Below are 21,437 nucleotides of genomic sequence, written 5' to 3'. Positions count from 1 at the left end.
TTTCTCAACTAGGCCATTACATTGAGGGTAATATGGTGATGAATGCCTCCTTGTAATGCCAACTTTTTGCATTAACTCTCCTACCAAGTCTGTTCTAAAACCTAGTCCTCTATCAGGGATGATTTCGAATGGTGTGCCAAACCTGCAGCATATGTGCTCATAGACAAACTTAGCTACCTCTACAGCTGTGATCCTAGTTGTGGCTGTAGCCTCCACCCATCTAGTCATATAGTCGACTCCCATCATGATGTAGAACTTCCATGAGTTGGCCCTAGGCAATGGTCCTATGGCATCTATACCCCATTTTTCAAATGGTCCATATGAAAGGATAGGTGTCTGTGGTTCAAGCATGAGTGATTTGGTGCCGGCCTTTTTACACAACTTACTGTTGCAACGAGGGCTGCTATGGGGGATGCAGTCGAAGGGATGCCATGGCGAGCTTGGAGACGGGTGCAGGTGCAAAGAACAAGAAGGAGAGAGAGAGGAGAGACTCGACACCAACCAGAAAGAAATAACTCTATATTGAATTGATTGTAAAGCCTTTTACATATATAGGCATACTTGCCATGCAAACTGAATGCTAACTGAACCATGCAACTGCATGCCTATAAGAGGCTTTCCCACGGGCTGGCCGACAAGGGCTTGGACCCAACAATCCCCCCCTCAAGCCCAAACTGGGCAGACCACTCTCATGATACCTCGAGTTTTTGGTATACTCGTGAACCGTGAGTTTTAGGTTTTCTCACAACCAAGGATTTTTGGTGTATCCATAACCTGGTGCTAGGTCAGTAACCCCCCCTTGAATAGATAGGGTGTAGGTCAAAACATTAGCTACCAAAAGTGGAGTTTTTGGTTCACTGCCAAACCTTGGGTTTAAGGTGTACCCAGTAACCTCATGAGAGTGCAACAAAAATGGTACTTGAAAACAAACAATGATAAATTGGGAGGTCTTACCACTCATGGGTGGCAGTGTCTATAGCCCGTACAAATGTGTGAGAGATGGCAGTAACTGATGATTCATAAGGTGAAAACAAGGCTTTGAACAAAAAACTATATGGTTGTGTTGATACTAGACAAAATTGAAAACAAAACTGTGATAGGAAACTGTTGCTAATAAAACAATCTGCTTTGTCGGTTTTTTTTTTTTTTTTTGAACTTAGCGGAGATTTCGCTATTATCGCTACGCACATGCATTGACAACTGCCAAACAACTAAATGACCTTGACTTACCAGCAAAAAACCCAGATAGTCCTCTCTTGCGGGAAAGAGCCTCCTCCAAGGCGTACATGTTAGCCAATGGTCCTTTATAGGAACTTTGTACCTCAGAGACATCCTCTAAACTGCATGAGCTACTACATTCTTCACTACTGCTTAAGGAGGACAATGATGACCTTTCATCCTAAACCCGACTATCATACATTGATGAAGAACTGTCCATGGTTTGTCCTCAGAGAGAGCACTCAGTGTTGACCTATAGGGGCTCCAAAAGCTGCTCCGACTACTTTCACGGGAAAAACTCCCCTTTGAGCTTGACCTACCAAAATCTGTAAATCCAATGTTTTTCCTTTCTTGCCATGCTACATCAGGTGATACTTCAGAAATATTACGACATGTCGATGCCATACTATTGGTGCGGGAAATGTCATGTTGGAAGTTGTCATCTTCGAGGTAGGCATTTGTAGCAGGTTGAGAAGCCAGACCCATCAAAAGCATGCATAGACCCGAATGTACCATGCTCCCAGCACAAATCCAGTTGTTGCTCAACTTCACAACCCCAAACACGTATCCCAGCTTTGACATGTGAGAGGCATATCAATAGAAAATTTTCAAGGAGAATAATATTTCCTCAAATGTGTGTGTTCTCTCTATAGTTGTCTCTATTGCTGCAGCTCGAAGTGTTGAAACTCAACAATCGTCTGTGAAATCTACACTGTGACGCAAAACAACCTACAATTAGGCTGGATCGATAGACCTTATAGATTTCTTGCACAAGAGTTTCAGAGAATGAGAGTGCACAAAATGCCAAGAGAAGAGAATTTAGGGCTTTGCTATGTGAGTCTCCATATGGGTGTGCGCGTGTGAGTACTTTGCCCACGAAGGCATAGAGTGGATAAGAACGCAGCCTGCAGCCTGTTTGCCTGCAGCATCCGCCTCTGTCGATGGCAGTTAGCACCTCAAGCTTGCATGCAACTGTTCTCGCGATGCTGATTTGAGCCAAGTTCGGCGCCAAGTTCGGCCTCGCTCTGATACCAGTTGTTGCAACGAGGGCTGCTATGGGGGATGCAGTCGAAGGGATGCCATGGTGAGCTTGGAGATGGGTGCAGGTGCAAAGAACAAGAAGGAGAGAGAGAGGAGAGACTCGACACCAACCAGAAAGAAATAACGCTATATTGAATTGATTGTAAAGCCTTTTACATATATAGGCATACTTGCCATGCAAACTGAATGCTAATTGAACCATGCAACTGCATGCCTATAAGAGGCTTTCCCACGGGCTGGCCGACAAGGGCTTGGACCCAACACTTACATGTTTTACACCAGTGGTGTACATCACGGTTGAGGCTAGGCCATACAAAACCAGCCTGCAAGATTTTCCTACTTCTTATATCGAGGGCAAAGTGACCACCACAAACACCATCATGACAACTGGAAATGGGAGATTTTATGCGTTGATATGCTTGAGAACTAAGAGTGTTGGTAAACTCTTTTGATATTCTTTCTCCTTACAGGGAGCTCCTTACGGTCTAGGTTTGATGCACTTCTCTTCAACATTAGTTTAGCCACAATGGACATTGCCCTTGTACATGTTGTAGAGCCATAGCTCTTCTTTATCCCATTTTGAAATTGTTTTCGTGATAGTGGTCAAGATGATCTCCCACTTTGACATTCAATTATGAAAATTGATATTTGTGACAGTTTTAAGTCCATGATCACGACAACTTATGTGAGATAGTGATTTTTTTTGTATCGACACTTGAGATGTTGGTTTTGTGGTCACACATGACACATTAGACAACGTTGCTTCAAACGCATGAGACAACAAAGGATATTTATGCGAGATGTAGATATGGCTTTGAAACATGTTAGAGAGGCAATTCAAGTGGCGATTTATACTAGTGACGATGATGTCACGCTTGCCTCGAGTATATCTCTTGCAGATGGACACTTTGTCCACAATGGTTACTAGATGGTGATCCTACTTTCCACGTCACACCCTGTCATGAGTGGTTTAATAGTTTTTCTAATGGGAGATTTGGTTGTGTGAAACTTGTTGATGGTTCAGTATGTGACATAGAGGGTACAAGAGATGTATGTTTGTCATTGCCCAATGGTGCCTCATACCCACTTCATCATGTGCGATACATGTTTCAGTTGAGACAAATTTGATCTCGATGAGACAAATGAGAGACAATGGATGTCAAGTACTGGTTAGAGAATAGTATTTTCAAATCCATTGCAAATCACTAGTGATTATGTGGGGAGCTTGGAGTGGCTTGGTCTACCCTATGCATGTATCTAAGGTACGAGATGGAATAGTCTTGATTATATTATAGTCATGTCAATGACAGACTAGATGCATATATTTAACGGATGAGCTCCAAAGTGTTGTGTATGACATGTTTGTAGATGCATTTTTAGAGCATCCATGCTCTACCAAGACGTAGAAAATTGATCCTCTTACGACAAATATGTCAGGCCTAAAGTAGGATGGGCCAAGGCCAAGGGTCAACTCCGGCTATAGATGCGGTACATGGGTTATATGTAGCTGAGAGCCAGAGGGCCAAGGGCCTATATATAGGAATGTTGGGTGGTATGTCTATCTTTCCTATGGCCTTTCACTGGTATCAAATCTAAGGGGAGAGGAGAGCTATGGAGGAGGGGGGAGGACTCTCTCTCTCTCTCCCTTCCTCTCTCTCTCTCTCTCTCTCTCTCTCTCTCTCTCTCTCTCTCTCTCTCTCTCAGCATGAGGCATGGCCTACATCTCTCCGGAGTCTTCTCTCTTTCTCTTGTTTTGAGGAGCAGGACATGCATGGTCTTGCATGATCATGCAAATCACAGTGTGCAAGGCGGCTAAGCAGGAGGTCGGGGCCAAGGCACACTTGCTAGACGGGGAGGCCGAATCGAGAACGATGTGTGCAGAGGGGCTTAGCCTGGGAGTGGGGCGGCATTGACTTTAACAAAATTGCACCATCTTTGTCTTGCTGGGTTTTCCTTGCAGAGGGATGCAAGGCTTGACACACCGATATGCGCCCTAGAAGCCTCTATCGAGTGCTAGGAAGAGATTCTGCTGCGTTCGTCGTCGCCATCGCTGCAGCTCAAGCTTTATTTTTTTTCTTGTCTCCCAACTTTGGCCGCCCAAGAGAAAATTAGCATTTTGTAAAGTTAAGGGGAGGTGCCTACGATCGGCCCCCCACCCTCTCCTTGATTGATTGGCAAAGCACAATACCATTAGGAGAAATATGGACCTTGCATGGGCCTTGTAAGGAATCCTAATTTTTAGGGATTAAGGCTAATGTTGTGTAGGGTTAAGGGGACAAGGGCATTCAAGAAGCTAGTTTTGAGTAGGCTTTTCTAGCCTTTTTTTTAGAGATATGTAGGATGTGGACCTAGGAGGTCACCTTCTCTCTCTAGCTTTTTGAAAGTGAAGGGAGTAAAGAGGTGTGGCCACATCAGCAAAAACGTGGGGCACTAAGAGCCAAAATTTGATTTTTTTTCAAAAAATTTATTTTTACTTCTTTTTTACTTAAAACTTTCCCCCAACATATATACATATCAAAAAATCATTTTTTGACCTTTTTTAAAACCTACAAGCACTGAAAGTCCAATTTTTCAAAAAAAAAAGGCCCCCAAAAAAAAAACCTTTGTTCTTTCTTCCTTCTCCTTTCTTTCTCCCTCTCCTCTCCCTCCCTGCTCCCTTCTCTCCTCCTCCTCCTCTCTCTCCCCCCCTCTCCCCCACTGCCCCCTTCTCTCCTTCCATGTTCCTCCCTCTCCCTCCCTGTCCCCTTCTCTCCTTCTCCTCCCCTCTCTCTCCCTCTCCCCCACTGCCCCCTTCTCTCCTCCCATGTTCCTCCTTCTCCCTCCCCCCTCTCTCTTTTCATCTTTTTCTTCCTCACGTAACAGCTGCCATGGTGCTCACGGAGATCAGAAATCGCATGCATACATGTTTTCTTGTCCGTGGTGTTTGCACCGAAGGCCACACTTGAGGGAGAGCAGAGGTCATCCCAAAAACGTCGTACCGTCGGTGAGATGAATGTTGATGGTCTTCAATATCTTGCCAATACCATCACATATTTGAATAAAACACCCCTTTGTGCAAGGTAACAATATACTTCTTTCTTTCGGTTGTGTTCTTCTTATCATAAATTTTGAAGTATAAGGTGTTGCCTCTACTTGTTTTGTAGTGCTTGGCACAAAGGTTGCTTTTGTGCACAAATAGTGAAATGCTGCAGGTTAGAGAGGCCAAGTGTCACCACTTTCCCTCTAAAACAGTCTTCTTTATTACATCTTGCAGGTAGGTGCTTCAAATCCATGATTATTAGAGGTGGGTAATCTCATCATGTATATTTTAGGATTGTTTATTCCCAGTTGGATGGAAATACTTGCAAATTTGTACAACTTATACTTAACAAGTGTCTTTATTATACAGCTTGCAAATGTTGAATTCATCATACATGTTTTTGTTACAAGGTGACCTCTTACTATGCTAGTTGAGTGGTGTTGTTTGCAAGAATGGCTCAAGGAACTGGCATAACATGAAGTTTTTACGGTGGCACAAAGCTCTCCTCAACGGCAATGTGGCTCCCACTACACCAAAGATCATTATGCTAACATGGAGAGATCCCTAGTAGGACAATGCAACATCTTTTCATCAGCAACAACACACCCTTTCCTAACACGAGGGCACTCCTACCAAAGATATTTTTATGTGATAGGTCACCCCATACCATGCCATATCATGGAATGGATGTAAGAACTATGACCGTACTACTCCTTGGAAGTTGTTCACAAATGTATGTTAATCAAAGTTAATGAGAAGAAATTTGGACTTTTTTGTTTGCTAATGTGTAAGAGCACTCTAGGTCTACCATATTTTAGATTGTTTGATAAGTTAAATAAGCTTTGTAGTCATTTAAAGTGTAAATTTGTTTTTGTTTGGTAAGATTGTACATGAGAAGACATGATAAAGTAGAAGAGATCTTGACGGAATAAACCTCGATGCCACATCTCTCCTTAAACCCTTTGATTTCTATCGTCGTGGGAAGTCCAAGGGAAGTCTATTTTCAAATTTTTAGTAATAACTTTTTTTGAAAGAAATTTTGGTTATTTTAAAGTTTGTACACAATTTAGGAGTTCATTCTGATTATTTTCTTTCAGTTTCAAATTTTGACCGAGGGCACTCCTTGGAAGCCACTTTTGAAGGTATTAGGGCAGGATTTTGGGAAAGTTTTGTATGTAGGAAATACAGTCCTTAACACAATAAAAAACTTTGGTTCTTTGAGTATTTTCAGATTCTATGGTTTTAATGCTCGTTGGAGCTCGCACATTAAGGAAAAAGTAAGAAATGTCTGTTTTACATTATTTTTTAAGAGATAGCCAACTTGCACGTTGTTTTTTGGAGAATCCGAGCAAGATATGTTTTTTTGCATCAAAGTCTACAAGTTCAACACTAAATTAAATTTTTAAAAAAAAGTGGTCGCAAGGGCGCGCGAATTGGCCATCCGGGACTTTTGGATGGCCATTTTGCACGCCCTTGTGGCCACTCTTGTTGAAGGCCTTGGAATCTTTTACATGGCAAAAATTTACAAAATTATTGTGTATAAGTATGAGATAAGGCTGTAAGTTAGATGTACAGAGAGGAAGAGCTCACCCCCTGGGGCCTTTGAAGATGTTAGAGCAAGATTTTGGAAAAGTTTTGTATGTAGGAAATCCAGTCCTTAACACAATTTAAAAAATTAGTTCTTTGAGTATTTTCAGATTCCATGGTTTTAATGCTCGTTGGAGCCCGTAGATTAAGGAAAAAGTAAGAAAGCCTGTTTTATATCATTTTTAGAAAAATTGCCAACTTGCACGTTGATTTTTGGAGAATCAGAGCAAGATATGATTTTTTTTGCATCACGGTCTAAAAGTTCAACACTAAAAAAAGAAAAAGAAAAAAAAAGTGGCCGCAAGGGCGCGTGAATTGGTCATCCGGGACTTTTGGATGGCCATTTTGCACACCCTTGTGGCCACTCTTGTTGAGGGCTCTGGGAGCTTTACATGGAAAAATTCTATAACACTATTGTGTATAAGTATAAGAAAAGGATGTAAGCTAGATGTACAGAGAGCAAGAGCTCCCCCCTTGGGGTCTTATAATGATAAATAGGGGGTTTTTTAATGCATGGCAATGAGATAGAGGTGTAGCGTTTGATGTAATCAGAGCACCAACCCCCCCCCCCCCCCCCCCCCCCCCCGGGTCCCTTTTTCTATGTGTTCAAAGGTGTGGAACATTCACTATGTAAAATTTTCCTATATCATGTGCGTTGCCCAGAATGGATTAAAAGTACCCCTTATAGACCTTATCTACACATGTTTCTGTAACTTTACAAGAATACAAAATCACTTATGTTGGGCACGTGTGCTATGTTACATATACTTTAGTGAACTCCCCAGGTCAAAGGCCTCACAAATCCTGTGCACTAAACATTCACACTAGAAATTGACCAAACAAGGAGCCAATTTGTACTTCCTCGTGTCCACCTCGTGTTCTTGGGAATGTTTTGGTTAAGCCATTTCTTTGGTATTTGAAACCACATGTGACCCCTATTGTTATAGTATCTAACCAAAGGTTTCTTGATTAGCAGTTTACATAGGCTCGATTGGTACATATAACAATGCAGGTATCTATAATTTATGTTACACTTTCTCTATCCAAATGAGCTACATAGTAAAAATCAAATCCGCAATTTAACAGTTAAGTTCACAAGGTAATATCTATTGGTACCAATAGCTCATGAATAGGGATATTTAAGAAGATTTGATACCAAAAACTTGTCAACACTACTCAAAATGGTGGAAACTCAAAGGCTTTATAATATATGTATGATGAAATATGAGTCAATAATAAGTCACCCTTATACATCGACACCTTCATCTCAAGTTGTCATTTCTCTAAGTCAAGCTTGGCATAGGCATAGTATGGAAACAATAACATGTTGGAAAACAAGAATTTAGCTTTCTCAACTTGTGAAACGTTGTTAACACTAGGTTGGTAACCTAACAGGACATAAAAGGGTCCTTTCAGGGTTTTGAAAAAAACCTCCAAAACCATAGTAGATCAACTCATTTTGTAAAATCCTTTCATGAGGTTATAGTTCAAGGCCTACTACACATGTTAAAAAATTAGAAACTTGTAAAATTTCTTATCTTTTGGTCACACAAAGCCTCCAAAGTTGATGGACCAGTACATTTTCATCAAAACAGTCATTTCTTACGTTTTGTTGCATAAAAATAAGATTAGGGATTTTTGTAGGACTTGAGATAAATTTCCTAGTTAACTTCAATGGGTTGGTGATCAAAACATATGATTGCTTCTCACTCACTATTTTTTGTTTTGCCAAAAGAAATAGGTACAAAAAAGTTGAATTTTTACCATTCTGCAAACCTATCATCAAAGTTTCTATAGCGACGCTCAATACAAATAATATATACATGTTTTCTTAGTTCCCTATTTTTCTTTAGGTTCATAAGGAGCCATGGAGCATGTCAAAAGAATATCACATCTCTTACCAAGGGCAATCTTGGGGACAAAGATGAAGTGCTAAATACAGCAAACATGAAAAAACTGGGTTCAACATTATGAGTTGTAGAATCCCATAGAAACTATTCAATATCTAGCCAAATTTGATCCTTATGACTAGATATCGTTACTACCTACAAAATACATGTAGTTGTCACAAGAAACTAACAATATTGAAAAAGCTATACTTGATATATTAGAATGTTTTGTTTTCTTCTATAATTGAAAAAATCAACCATCGTTGTCTACTATGAAAAATAGGGTATTACGTGCCCCAAAACTCAAGGAATATTAGCTTTATGTTACAATATGCGACATAGAAAATCAAAACTGCATTTGGATATCATGAAAGCCACCAAAACAAATCATAGAAGAGCTAAAATTGGCTAAAAAACAGGATTTGACAATTTTTGTAATTTGGCCATAACTTACAACTTTAACATTTATTTCTCCCTAGAAGCATCAGGACATGTTGAGGACTACTAAAGATAGTTCTCTAGCATTATAGACCTCACAAACATGAATTCTAGAGTGGTATAGTTGCAAAAAATTGAAAAAAGCCAAAAACACGACCCGTTTTTTCACATAGTTTAGGTTGTGAAATGTTGTGCAAGGACAAGGTTAAAGATGGAATTGATATTCCAAAAAAATGTCAAGTTTTTTTCAGCTCATGAGACAAATTTCTAGATAGATAGCACCTCAAAATCTATTTTGAAACTCTTAACATAATTCAAGGAAAATGGTCACTTAACAGGACATAAAAATGTCCCAGGACATAAAAGTGTCCCATTACCAACCTAGTGTTAATGATATATATTCAGCATCCCCAAATGAGGACATCTTGACAAAGGTTATGATCCACTTTAATAAGAATAACCATTAATGATTAAACTAAAATCAAAATATTGCTTGAATTTTTTATTAAGAATTGAGACTTGAAACATCTTACTGGCAAATAAAAATATCCATAAAGTTCAACAATAATTCTCAAATCTGTATGAAACTCCAGTAATCTAAATTAAATACTCTCACTCAATGCGATACAATTTAACAAAAAAACACATTTATATTGCATTTATAGAGGAATCCAACCTCATGAAAATAATCACAAACGGAGACGATGTTGTTGTTATTAGGCTTCTCTTACAAGTATTTGTCTTCCTCATCTAGAGATTCATATACACTTGAGTATTTGTGTGTCTATGACACTAAGAAAGATAGTAGTACTATATGGATGGCTTTTCTAAGAGTTCCTAGAGAGTATCTATTGGTTCAAGATTCTATAAAAATTCTACTATTCTTATCAAAATCCTTTAACATCGTAGTGAAAGGTTCCTCTTGGAACAAAAATAGAGTGATTTCCATCTCTGCACATGGTTGCTTGCTCATGTCCTTTGAAACGAAGTTGACTCTGTAAGTAAACAACAGATTAGTGAGCACAAAGTTATTATAAAGTAGAAAATGATAATCTAATGATAACTATACAAAGAATAAACACTACAAGAGGTTGTGTGCTCTTGTGACGCTATTAGCGACGGAAATACACTGGGTTTTTATAACCCCCGGCGTCGCTAAAACCGTCGCTACGAGCGTCGCTACGAGAGCGTCACTATAGGCGTCGCTATATAGAGACGCTCATAGCGACGGTCATAGCGACGGTTATAGCGACGTTTACACAGAAGACTATAGCGACGCTACAGAGCCATAAATAGCGACGGTTATAGCGACGCCCGAGAGATTTTTTTTTTGGTGACAGGGCATTAAATGCCTTGCCACCCATCAACCATATTGTACTTGATTCACTTTTTAAAAAAAGTGCAAGGGTAGATAATAGACCCAAAATAGTCACCCACAAGACACATTGTTTGCAAAATTGACAAGCGTAAAATTGACAATTGTACACATCATAGGCAAAATGAATTGATTGGCAAATGTAATAATGACAATTGTACAACATCATAGGCATAAAGAATTGATTGGCAAAAGGAACTGCGGTGACAAATGTAATAATATACATGGTTCAAAAAGACGTATAAAATCCGTCTCATGATACATAAGCTATGAGAAACCCTAAACTAATGCTATCTAGCTACGGCTAAACTGACGTCGTCTAGTCAGACGTCTCATCGCGTCCAAGCGGCGTATCTGTCAGATTCTGCAAAAAAAAGACAATAAGACAGCTTTCAGTAAGTATAAACATATAACGACATTTATAAAAAAATACAAAAAATAGAAAAGAGTAAACCCTAATACTAACCATGCCGCCGCGAGAACTGAGAATGTCCATCAGGGCGTTTAAGCCCTTCCTGCCTACGTACTCGCGCTCGTACGGTGTGGGATCACGTCCTGTCATCGACCACTGTCAAAACATACAAAGATTTCATTATGTTAGAATTAAAAAACTCATAAACCCTAAACTATCAAACATAAAGAGCAATGCGAAAACACTTACAAAATCGGCCTCAAATGATGCCCATCCACCGCTCCCCAAGTGGTGTGAGCTCCCTGCCTCTACTTGCGCTCTGGTTGCATCCTTTTGTTGCTTCCACTTGTCGGGATTCTCGCGCGCTGCTTTCTTCGCATTCTTCCAATCTTCTTTGGCCAGCCAATCTGGCCTGTTCCACCCATTCTTGATTGCTTTTTGCACTTCGGAACGCTTGTGTTTGTAGTATTCGCGCATTCGAATCTTCATCAGGTCTTCATTGAAGCGCTGATCCCGTGTTGGAACGGGAAACTCATCATGAAGTATGCTGATGACTCTGTTTTTTAAATCACTTGGTACTTCACTCCATTTGTTTAGTATGTAGTGTCTAAACAGCTGAGAGCAAAGACCACGCATGCGCGAGATCACCTTCTTGCCGTCATCATCCATGATGATGCCCCCGCTGAAGTCGACGGAGTAAGGCAAGCCCTCTGGCCGGTGACGCGTGAACCTGGGTGTCCCGGCAGGGGTCTCTAGCGGCCTGTCGATGGGGGTACGGACGTCAGGTGTCTCCACCGGCGTCTGGGCCCCGAAGCGAGGAGTGTCGAGTGGCGTGGCTCCTGGCAGAGTAGGTAGAGGTGTGTAGCTGCTAGGAACAGTCAGCCGCACAAAACCTGGCGTAGATGGCGATGCTGTGGCTGGTGTGGGGGCGGGCAAAGAAGGGGAGGGTAAAGAGCCTCGTCGAACATGAGGCGGTGTGGAGGCATCGGCGGCGGAATCCCCACAACAACCGCCACCGCCACCACTAGAGTGCCGGTGTCTAGACGAGTGTGAAGATCGTCTCGTCGACGCCGAAGCTTCGGAGCGCGCCGAATGCTCCGAAAGAGAGGGAGATGCGGATGGAGTAGGAACGCGCGATGATGCGCCAGAGCGATGACGCTCCACGTACCACTGTCTCTGCTGCAGTGACAAAGAAGAAAGAAACTCCTCATCATCCATACCTGCATTAAACACACGAATATTTAAACTTAATATTGAATGAATAGAGTAGACAATGACGCAAAGACCATTAAATACAATGACGTAATGACGCATATAAATACAATGACGCAATGAATTGAGTGATAGAAGAGGCAAGTCAAAAACTTAGAATTTTCAATCAAAAGATGTGAGCGCGAGTAGAAAAGAGCGTTATACACCATGGAAGGTACATAGAGAGCCAGAGCTTTTACAACACGGAGCAAAATTGTTCAAATACAATATTTGTGGCTTTAAGAGATCTCTGTCTCATCCTCGCATAACTCAGCATAACTTCCTATATCTATATAGAGCTCTCCGTTTAAACACATATCCTCTGTTTCATTTTGTAGCTCCTCTGCATGCACCCCATATAGAGTAGTAGCATCTTGATGCTCGTCTGGCACCACCGCAGCGGCTTCTGATTGAGCATCTTCTCTGATCTCCTCCATTGATGCCGTTGTGATTGGCACATGGTAGCCGGTTTACGTCCTTGCACTACGAGGGGCTACCTCTATGACGTACCACCAGTTTGATGTAGACTTTGTAGGATGAAATATTACCTGCCAGAGCCACATAACTTACATGAGAGCTTTCAAGCACATAACTTGTAAAAGGGGGATGTTAACTATTTACATACTTACTTGTTCACAATGCTCTGGTAGTACGAAAGTGTCTCGTAGGTCAGTCCATTTCTTAGTAGAATCCACCTCAAGAAAACCAGACTCTCCTCTACGCACAGTAACTTGCGACCCTCCATGATTATCTTGAACCATTGCAGGTCGAACAAGTCGACAAAAAATCCTTTGTAATCGATCCTCAAAATCTCTTGCAGCGTGCCGAAGTAAGTGAGTTCCGCCACCACAGGATCTGCATCAGAGGAACGTCGTCGACTAGACTGTTCAAATTTTTCCATGATTCCACAATCTTGAGTAAAACGCTTTTTGTCGATCCGTTCCACCCTAAAATGTCGACCTTTACACCATGCTGCTGTGTATGACTTATACTACAACGAACAAAGATTATGAGTGGCCGTTCAAACGTTTAGAAATAAAGTCACTAGCATGTCGTACATTGCAAACTTACCTTGGTCGCGCAACCCCGAGAGTACTCCCACTCTTCCTCAGTCACTTCGTCACCGCATTGTTGTGCGCTTTTCAATTGGTTGTGCAACCATCTTAAGCTCATGAAGGTTGGTAGGCTCTCCAGACCCGTCGGATAGTGCATCAGTGGTCGTCTTCCCCGTCTCCACTCGATTCGTGCCCTTTGTCGCTCTTGCTTTGCATCCTGATATTGTGAAATCCACTTTTGCATCACTGGATTGTGAAGCATGCAAAATCGGTTGATTTTAGCCTCTAGATCTTCCGTCATCTTCTTCTCAACACCGAGATTGCACATGACAATCCCAGATATGCGCTCATCATCTATGGTTCGCCATAGCGTGTGGGCTTTATAAAATCCATCTAGCCACTCTCCAATGTACACTAGGGACTCTGATACCAACCAACCTTCTGCCATGCTACCCTCCGGACATGCCTTTTGACGCACATATCCCTTAAGCATTTTCGTGAAACGTTCTAAGAAGAACATCCATCTGGAATGAACTGTGCCAGCTATTTCCACCTCATCAACTATGTGAACAAGAAGATGCACCTGAATGGTTAGCATGGTAGTAGGAAAATGTTTCTCAAACATGCACACAAGCTCCCCAGCATTTAGTTTGGCGAATGGTATGGAGTCTACGTTGATCTCCTTTTGTGAGATCCATTGCACCAGCTTTGCAAGTTTGTAGATTGAGTTACGGATGTCGAGAGACAAACACCGTTCGTCTAACTCTAAACCCTAAACCGTAAGTAATTCTTGCGTGGACTCGATCTAACGTAAATAAGCGTAAATCTAAATAAACGTAAATCTAACTAAAAATAAACCTAAATCTAATTTAATGTAAGTCTACATCTAACCTAATCTTTAACATCTTTTGGGATAGTTTCCTACGACGTTAAAACTCTCTTCTTCTTGTGTGTGTGTGTATGTGTGTGTGTGTGTGTGTGGGTAAACCTAAATAAACCTAAGTCTAATCTAATATAACATAAATCTAAATCTAACGTAAATTATGTTATATTAAAAACAAAGAACTAAACTAACAGGGATTATAAGAACCTTAAAACTGATTTAACACATAATTTTTCACATAACTCGGCAAGAGTTGGCATTCTCATCACTAAAGATGTGAGAGTTAACTTCCGGCGGTGATGCTGCCTCATCTCCATCCACATCTGATGACAGCAATTGGCCCTTTAGACCATTCTTGCTCTTGTTACTAACTTTGAAGTTGTTATTGAATGACTAGAGGTTGTCTAGATGGTCATTGTGTCGGGGATGTAGTGACTCTTGCCGCCCTGAAGATCCACCTTCTTCCCTATCTTCTGAAGACATTTCACCAGTACTTTTGGATCGACGGAGCCCACCATGAGTGAAGGTAGCAATACCCTATATTCCATTGAGGGCTTTCTTCACTCGCTTCATGCAGGCATCGCAGTCTATGGAGACCTAAATCTAATCTAATATAACGTAAATCTAAATCTAGCGTAAATAAACGTAAATCTAATTAAAAATAAACCTAAATCTAATCTAATTTAACTTAAATAAACCTAAATCTAATTTAACGTAATTCTACATCTAACCTAATCTTTAACGTCTTTTAGGATAGTTTCCTACGACGTTATAACTCTCTTCTTCTTGTGTGTGTGCGCGGGTGTGGATGTGTGTGCCAATAAAAAGAGATAAATGGTATAACCTTTCTATCACCCATGCCAAGTATGATAGATTGGTTATGCCATTTCCCTCTTGAATAATAGGTCTTGAGTTCAACTCCTCGTCGGCTAGATCTTTAGGTCTTTTAATTTTAATTAGTTTCCTACGACGTTAAATTAGTTTCTCTCTCTTTCTCTCTCAATGTGTGTGCGTTTTTTTGGATCGTATGCATGTTTTCTCTCTCTTTTCCTCTCTCAATGTGTGCGTTTTTTGTTTATGCATGTTCTCTTTCTCTTTTCCTCTCTCAATGCGTGCGTTTTTTGTTTATGCATGCTCTCTCTTTCTTTTCCTCTCTCAATGTGTGTGTGCATTCTTTGTTTATGTATGTGTGTGTGCGTTTTTGTTTATGTTTGTACTCTTTCTCTCTCTCTCTCTCTCTCTCTCTCTCTCTCTCTCTCAAAAACACTATGTGTGTGTGTGTATGTGTGTGTGTGTGAGAGAGAGAGAGAGGGAGACAGAAAGAGGGGAAGGGAACATGAGAGTGAGGAGAGGGAAGGAGCATACCTGGCTCTCCTTCCTCTCCTCGTGTGTGTGTGTGTGTGTGTGTGTGTGTTTGTGTGTGTGTGTGTGTGTGTGGAGAAGAAAAAGAGAGAGAGAGAGAGAGAGAGAGAGAGAGAGAGAGGGAGAGCGTTACCTGCTCCTTGCTTGATGGCGCCGAAAAACTCAGATCTGAGATCTGAGTTTTTGGGCGCGCTCTGTTATTTTTTTAGCACAGTCGGCGTCGCTATGAGCGTCGCAAATTTCCAAAGAAATTTGCGACGCTCATAGCGACGCCGGGATATTTTTTTTTAGCGTCGTTGTGTGAGCGTCGCTAATATGAATAGCCTCTTGTAGTGAAATTATAAGAAAAATCTTTGATGACTCTCCATAGATAACACAACTTACTTGCATTGTGAGACTCATCACATGCTACACAACTATAGATGGCGCGCCAAAGCCATCAACAAAATAGCACCACCCAGTGTTATGAGGTATACAACCTAAACATTGAAATCCATAAAGAGGTTTATTCTCTCCAGCATGATAAACTTAAAGATGGAGATGATGTTAAGCTCTGAGTGTAAGCTACAAGGGTAGTTTTCTTACCATTTTATCTTTATGTTGGAGATGAACCCTTGCAAAGCCCACACACTATTCACACCTCCTATTGTTGTGGTATTCAATCATGTGAGCTCATATTTGTTCCATCTTCAGGAGTAGAGGTTTCCATGTAGTGTGAGTGAATAAAATTAGAAGGAGTAGAATCTTGTTTCATGGTGTAATGGAAGTGAGAGAAGGAAGAGAAGCTAGCTTGGTGTGAAACTATGTGGTGGCCAAGGGGAAGAGATGGGGGAGGAGCTTGCTTGGTGCTACAATGGAGGTGGGAGAAAGCTAGCAGAGAGATAGTGTTAGACTATAGGAGGTGCATGTGGTTGTTGCAGCAATGGAGAGCTTAGAAAAGAGTTTGTAGAGAGAGAAAATCACCTTTTAGCTATAGAATAGGTTTGGAAAGACTTTGGAGGGTGAAAAATGATGTTTTGAACTCTTTAAAAAAAATTCAATTTTGTGTATTTTTTAGTGCACATTTTTTACTTTTGGCGGTCAAAAATATTTTTTTGACCATGAAATAAGTTTGGGGACCTTTTAAAGAGGGAAAACTTGAAATTTATTTTTTTTTGAAAATTTAAATTTTTTAGTGTATTTTTAAATCCGGACCAAAAAGTGGGGGAAAAAAGGTCAAAGTGGTCCCCCCCCCCCCCCCCCCCCCCCCCCCCCTTTCCCCTAGCCACCTTCCTTACCTTCTCACTAGGTAAGAGGCCATAAAGAGGTGTAAAGCTACCTTGTTCCCCTACGTTTTTGAGGGTATAGAGTGTTTCCACCACCCTCTTCCTATTGGCTGGCCTCTAATTAACCTTAATCCCAAAGGGCCCCTAGAGGGTTCATATTTTTCCTAATGACAATAACACTGAGTGCAATACAAGTTTTCAGCGGTTGGGGTTTCAATTCTTCATAAATGCCCAAGGCACATGAGCACTTGGGGAATTTGAGCAGCAATTTTGGATTGCAAAAAACCAAACTCTTGAAGCTTTTGGGATTGTATGGTTAATGCTCAATGGTTGGCAACCATGGTTGCAAACAACCACTCAAGTTCACATAAGAGTGATGACCATCAAGGTGGCATGCATTGGCCATGCAGAGACAATTACATCGCAATCCAAAGGGATTGGCACAAAGCACTCAAGCTTGATAGTAAGGTTTCAGATTCAGTAGCTATGAGCCAACATGGTAGGACCATGGTTACCTCTACAAATTTGTTTTCCCAAGGATCTTGTTACCATAATCTTGCCTTGAAGTAGATTCGTCAGGATTGAAACATTCTACGATTCTGAGGACGATAGCACTATTATTTTTCCACGTCTCTACAGAATGTTTAGAATTGGGACCAAGGAGCAAGGCTCCATTTGAAGACACTCATGAGTACAATTTGTGTAACCCAACTAGAGCATTGAAGTTTTCACAAACTTCCAAGGTAGTCGCATTTGGGCAAGGCCCTCGGCCGCACGAAGTTGATCATCTATTGAACCACACCGGTATCTGGCAAAGCATTTCTTGATTTTCTTCTTGATTGCAACTCCTTCGCATCTTACAACAACAAGACTCGTCGGTAAGTGTACTTAATGAGCTACACCGTTGATTTTTGTTAATTGAGCATGTGCTTGATAGCTATAGTATGAAATGGATGTCTGTGAATGATCAAGGATAACAATCATCACGTCAAGCAGGTATGAGGTCCATACCTTGCAAGTATTTTTCTTCTTTTCAAAGTGGGCAATGATAACATCCAAAGTGGGTCTACTGCAAAATATCATGAAAAGACAAGAATATGCTAGGAGCGTGCAAACTTGGGGGAGACTTGGCAAGGTGTCTGCAGGTTATTACGTCCCAAGACAACATATATAGTGCTTACATAAACTCTCTCTCGCACAACAAATATGGCTATGAGCCAAAATTAAGCGAGATTTTATTTTGAAAACTCAAGACACCTGGCCACAGAAGGGCGACAAGGTTAGTCAATTTCAAGTTATGTTAGTTTTTGTCTATGTTTTACTTTTTATGTTGGAAACGATCTCTGTGTTGTGCAACGCAAAGTGCTTGGGCAGACTCCATAAGAAGCCACTGCACAAAGCAAAGTGCTTTGCTTGTCTTCATGTGAAGCACCGCTTCTTCTATGTGCCAAGGTATTTTTTATTGACTTGAGATCAATAATATTAATGGCACACATCTTTGACACTAAGTGGATATAAACTCCTAGTTTACGTAATGGTGCACTGTGATGTATCCATGCCAGTGTAATTGTGCAAGGCACGTATACCAGCGGCTCACATGGTTTGAGACTGTCATTAAAGGCAAGGGCTTATCATTCCATTTTTTGATATGTATGCATGGCATACTAGTACGATGGACGTACAACACCCATCATTGCATACGCTTCCGCTATAGCACTAGCTACTCTGTCAAGGATGAGCTCAGTTGTTGATGTTTTCAAACATTTTGTTTTTAATTTTATTCACAGGCAATGTGCCATACATATGCACCTTGATAGAGTCACGATCACATACACGGTAAGTGGGTCAAGACGTGACTTATGGTACCTCTCTCTAACGAGGGCGTGGTATAAGTACACTATTGTACGCTTATAGGATAAGCTAAGACATAGACATGGTCTACACTGGATCATACATATGGGGCATACAATACATTCAAATACGGAGTTTTCTCAGCCCAACATTCTCTCTCTCTCTCTCTCTCTCTCTCTCTCTCTCTCTCTCTCTCTCTCTCTCTCTCTCTCTCTCTCTCTCTTCTATGCGGGAAAGGTGAAACTAGACATGATATTTTTGACATCGTTCTATGTCATTACCGTAATAGGAAGGGCTAAAAGCCAACCAAACAGACTACGTAGCATCTATTTCCACCTATTTTGAAATGGGAAAGATGCTTCTGTTTGTAATGCATCAGTGATCGAACAATTCTATTAAGTGCATACCCATCAATTCTAATGAACAATCAAGGTTCTTGCCATTAGCAAATTTTTGGGCATTATTTTAACAGTACAAGTGTGAACATCAGGTTGAGTTTTTGGACGTCTTAAACTCGTAAGGGCTTATCTCTACCAAGGTGTATAGATAAAGCCAGCATTTTAGACAGCATGACTATTCACAAAAACCCAGCATTATGGATTTTTGGGTCCCAAAAAGATCTAGTTGTGAATACGATTCCAACTTCAGTGGATGTCCTAATTTATCTATAGCACTATGAGTGTCTATATGTGTACATTTTTGGGATAAGATCTAGCTCGTGATTACTAATTCACTTATTAAGTGTTAATGGTCAATCCTTGGAACCTTCACAATTGTGCTTTTTAGGAACAAAATCCACCAACTGCCAAGGGGTTGTGGATACTCTTAAGCTTTTGAAGTTATACAGACAAACCCAAGGGGGGTCACGGACATAGGCCGAGGGCCGGCTTCTAGTTGAGCAGTTTTCCTGCAAAGTTTAACCAAAGGGTTTAACAATGTTGATTTTAACCAAGGGGTCTAGATCTCAAAGGCAACACCCAAGGTTACATGTGCAATACTACGTGATTTACACTAATTTTCAATTAGTGTTCCTAGGCCTTTGCAGGCGGGAAATTAGGGCAGGTGCCTTTCACTATCAATACATGAACACTATGTTCAACATTCAGGTATGCATCTGATTTAGTTTTATTTCTATGTTTTTGTTTCCTTTTCCAAGTAGGATGCATAAAATTCCATGTTTTCTTCCTTTTTTGCTCTTAAGAGAGATTTCAAGGTCATGTAAGAGCCAAGAAATTTGGGTTGTAGTGTCCAAAATAGGTTTCTGCATTATGCAGTTATAGACCCACTTGTAGGGTTTATTTGGCACATGTTGTCACATGGGATACAACATGGTCTAGGACTCAAGGAGTTCGGTTTAGCCAGTGTGGAGAAAGGCTAATGAGGGTCCCTCTCACTCCCATCATAGAGTGTTTGTAGTTACCTCCATGCACAAGTACATATGGTACTTAAAGGATGTTGTTTTTACATACACCCTTACATGAGACATATTCCACATGTAGAGAATATGGGTCTCTAGGACTGACACTGGCGCCCACTATTTCAAGTATGTGTCACAACAAAGTCCCTAGGTGCTGGTCAAATCCGTTTTATAGACCGTTTTTAGCTCAACATGTCAGGAACAATTTCAGTGCCCAAAAATTATCGGATACTCAGAATGACTTTTTAAGGTACAAGTGTTGCTAAACAACAATAACGGATAATTGTTTATGCATGTAGCAAGGCTATGAGTTGTTAATGAAAAGATTTCATTCTGCATTGTATTTATACATCTGTATCAAAAAAAATCCGTATAAAACGTCGTTATATGCCAAAATCCCGTATAATCATCGAATATATAGCCATTTTACTTCTTTTTAATCAAAAGATTTTTTGATCGAAAGATCTTTCAATCAAAAAATTGAAAAATCTTTCGATCAAAAAAATATTTATATAAGCCCCGTTGTCTGTTTCAATCAAAACTAGTGATTACAGGAGGAGCAATAGAGAGTTGAAGATTGAGGTACAATTTTGAAGTTACTTTTATCTTTGACTTGTTTTTGTGTGTTGTGCCAGACTCATGTGGTGCAGTTGTTTTTCTCTCACCACATAGTTGGCTTGCAAGTTATAGGCCACTTCATGGTGTGTAGTCATCTGGCTCACTCCAGAAGTGGGTAGAAATTAGTCACTTTTCTCGTGCTGTGCCGCCACTTGGCTCATTGTAGAGAAGAGTTTTAGGACAGACTTAGATTCTCACTTGTGTGATGCAGTAGTCTTATCTCTCACCACAGGGCTGACTTAGAATTTAGTGGTCAACTCGTGGAGTGTAGTAGGCATGATGCTATACCTCTCACTTCAGAGTGACTTATAGGTTTCTCAATTTTAGATCGGCTCAAATCATCATTTGTATGACGTAGAAACGCAAGAGTTTTGCTCCTCAAATAGAGAGTGGAGAGATGCATAGTTTATTCCCTCTTCATTTCTGTGTGACGCACTATTTACTATTGTGTTTCGAACTCCAAAGACATGTCATTGCTCATCAGTAGATGACTTGGTGTTGTCTTGGATGTAGATACATACAATATTTGGCTTGCATCTAAGATTGTTAAATTGTCTGCTGATGTTTGTGTTGTGAGTTCCACGCACTTCATCAGGGATTGGATTAACTCATGTCATTGTTGTTACTACATAGAAATATGAGAGATATGTTTGTCTACCTAAGACTCGAGAGATGTATACCTATGCCCTCTTCATCTTAACATGATACGCCTTGCTCTTGTACTTTTTGATTCGCAGATACGCCACTCATAAGTAG

The 21,437-nt window shown here is 40.7% G+C and overlaps 1 pseudogene; it reads right to left on the bottom strand.

Moving 5' to 3' along the window:
• Window positions 1–1,180: 1,180 nt before the first annotated feature.
• Window positions 1,181–1,800, bottom strand: LOC147448386 (uncharacterized; annotated as a pseudogene).
• Between the last annotated feature and the right edge of the window lie 19,637 nt (window positions 1,801–21,437).

The sequence above is a fragment of the Adiantum capillus-veneris genome, chromosome 10 (genome assembly GCF_014529385.1).
Source record: "Adiantum capillus-veneris isolate H3 chromosome 10, ASM1452938v2, whole genome shotgun sequence".
Classification (NCBI taxonomy): Eukaryota; Viridiplantae; Streptophyta; class Polypodiopsida; order Polypodiales; family Pteridaceae; genus Adiantum; species Adiantum capillus-veneris.
This window is presented reverse-complemented; position numbering and strand designations above follow the sequence as displayed.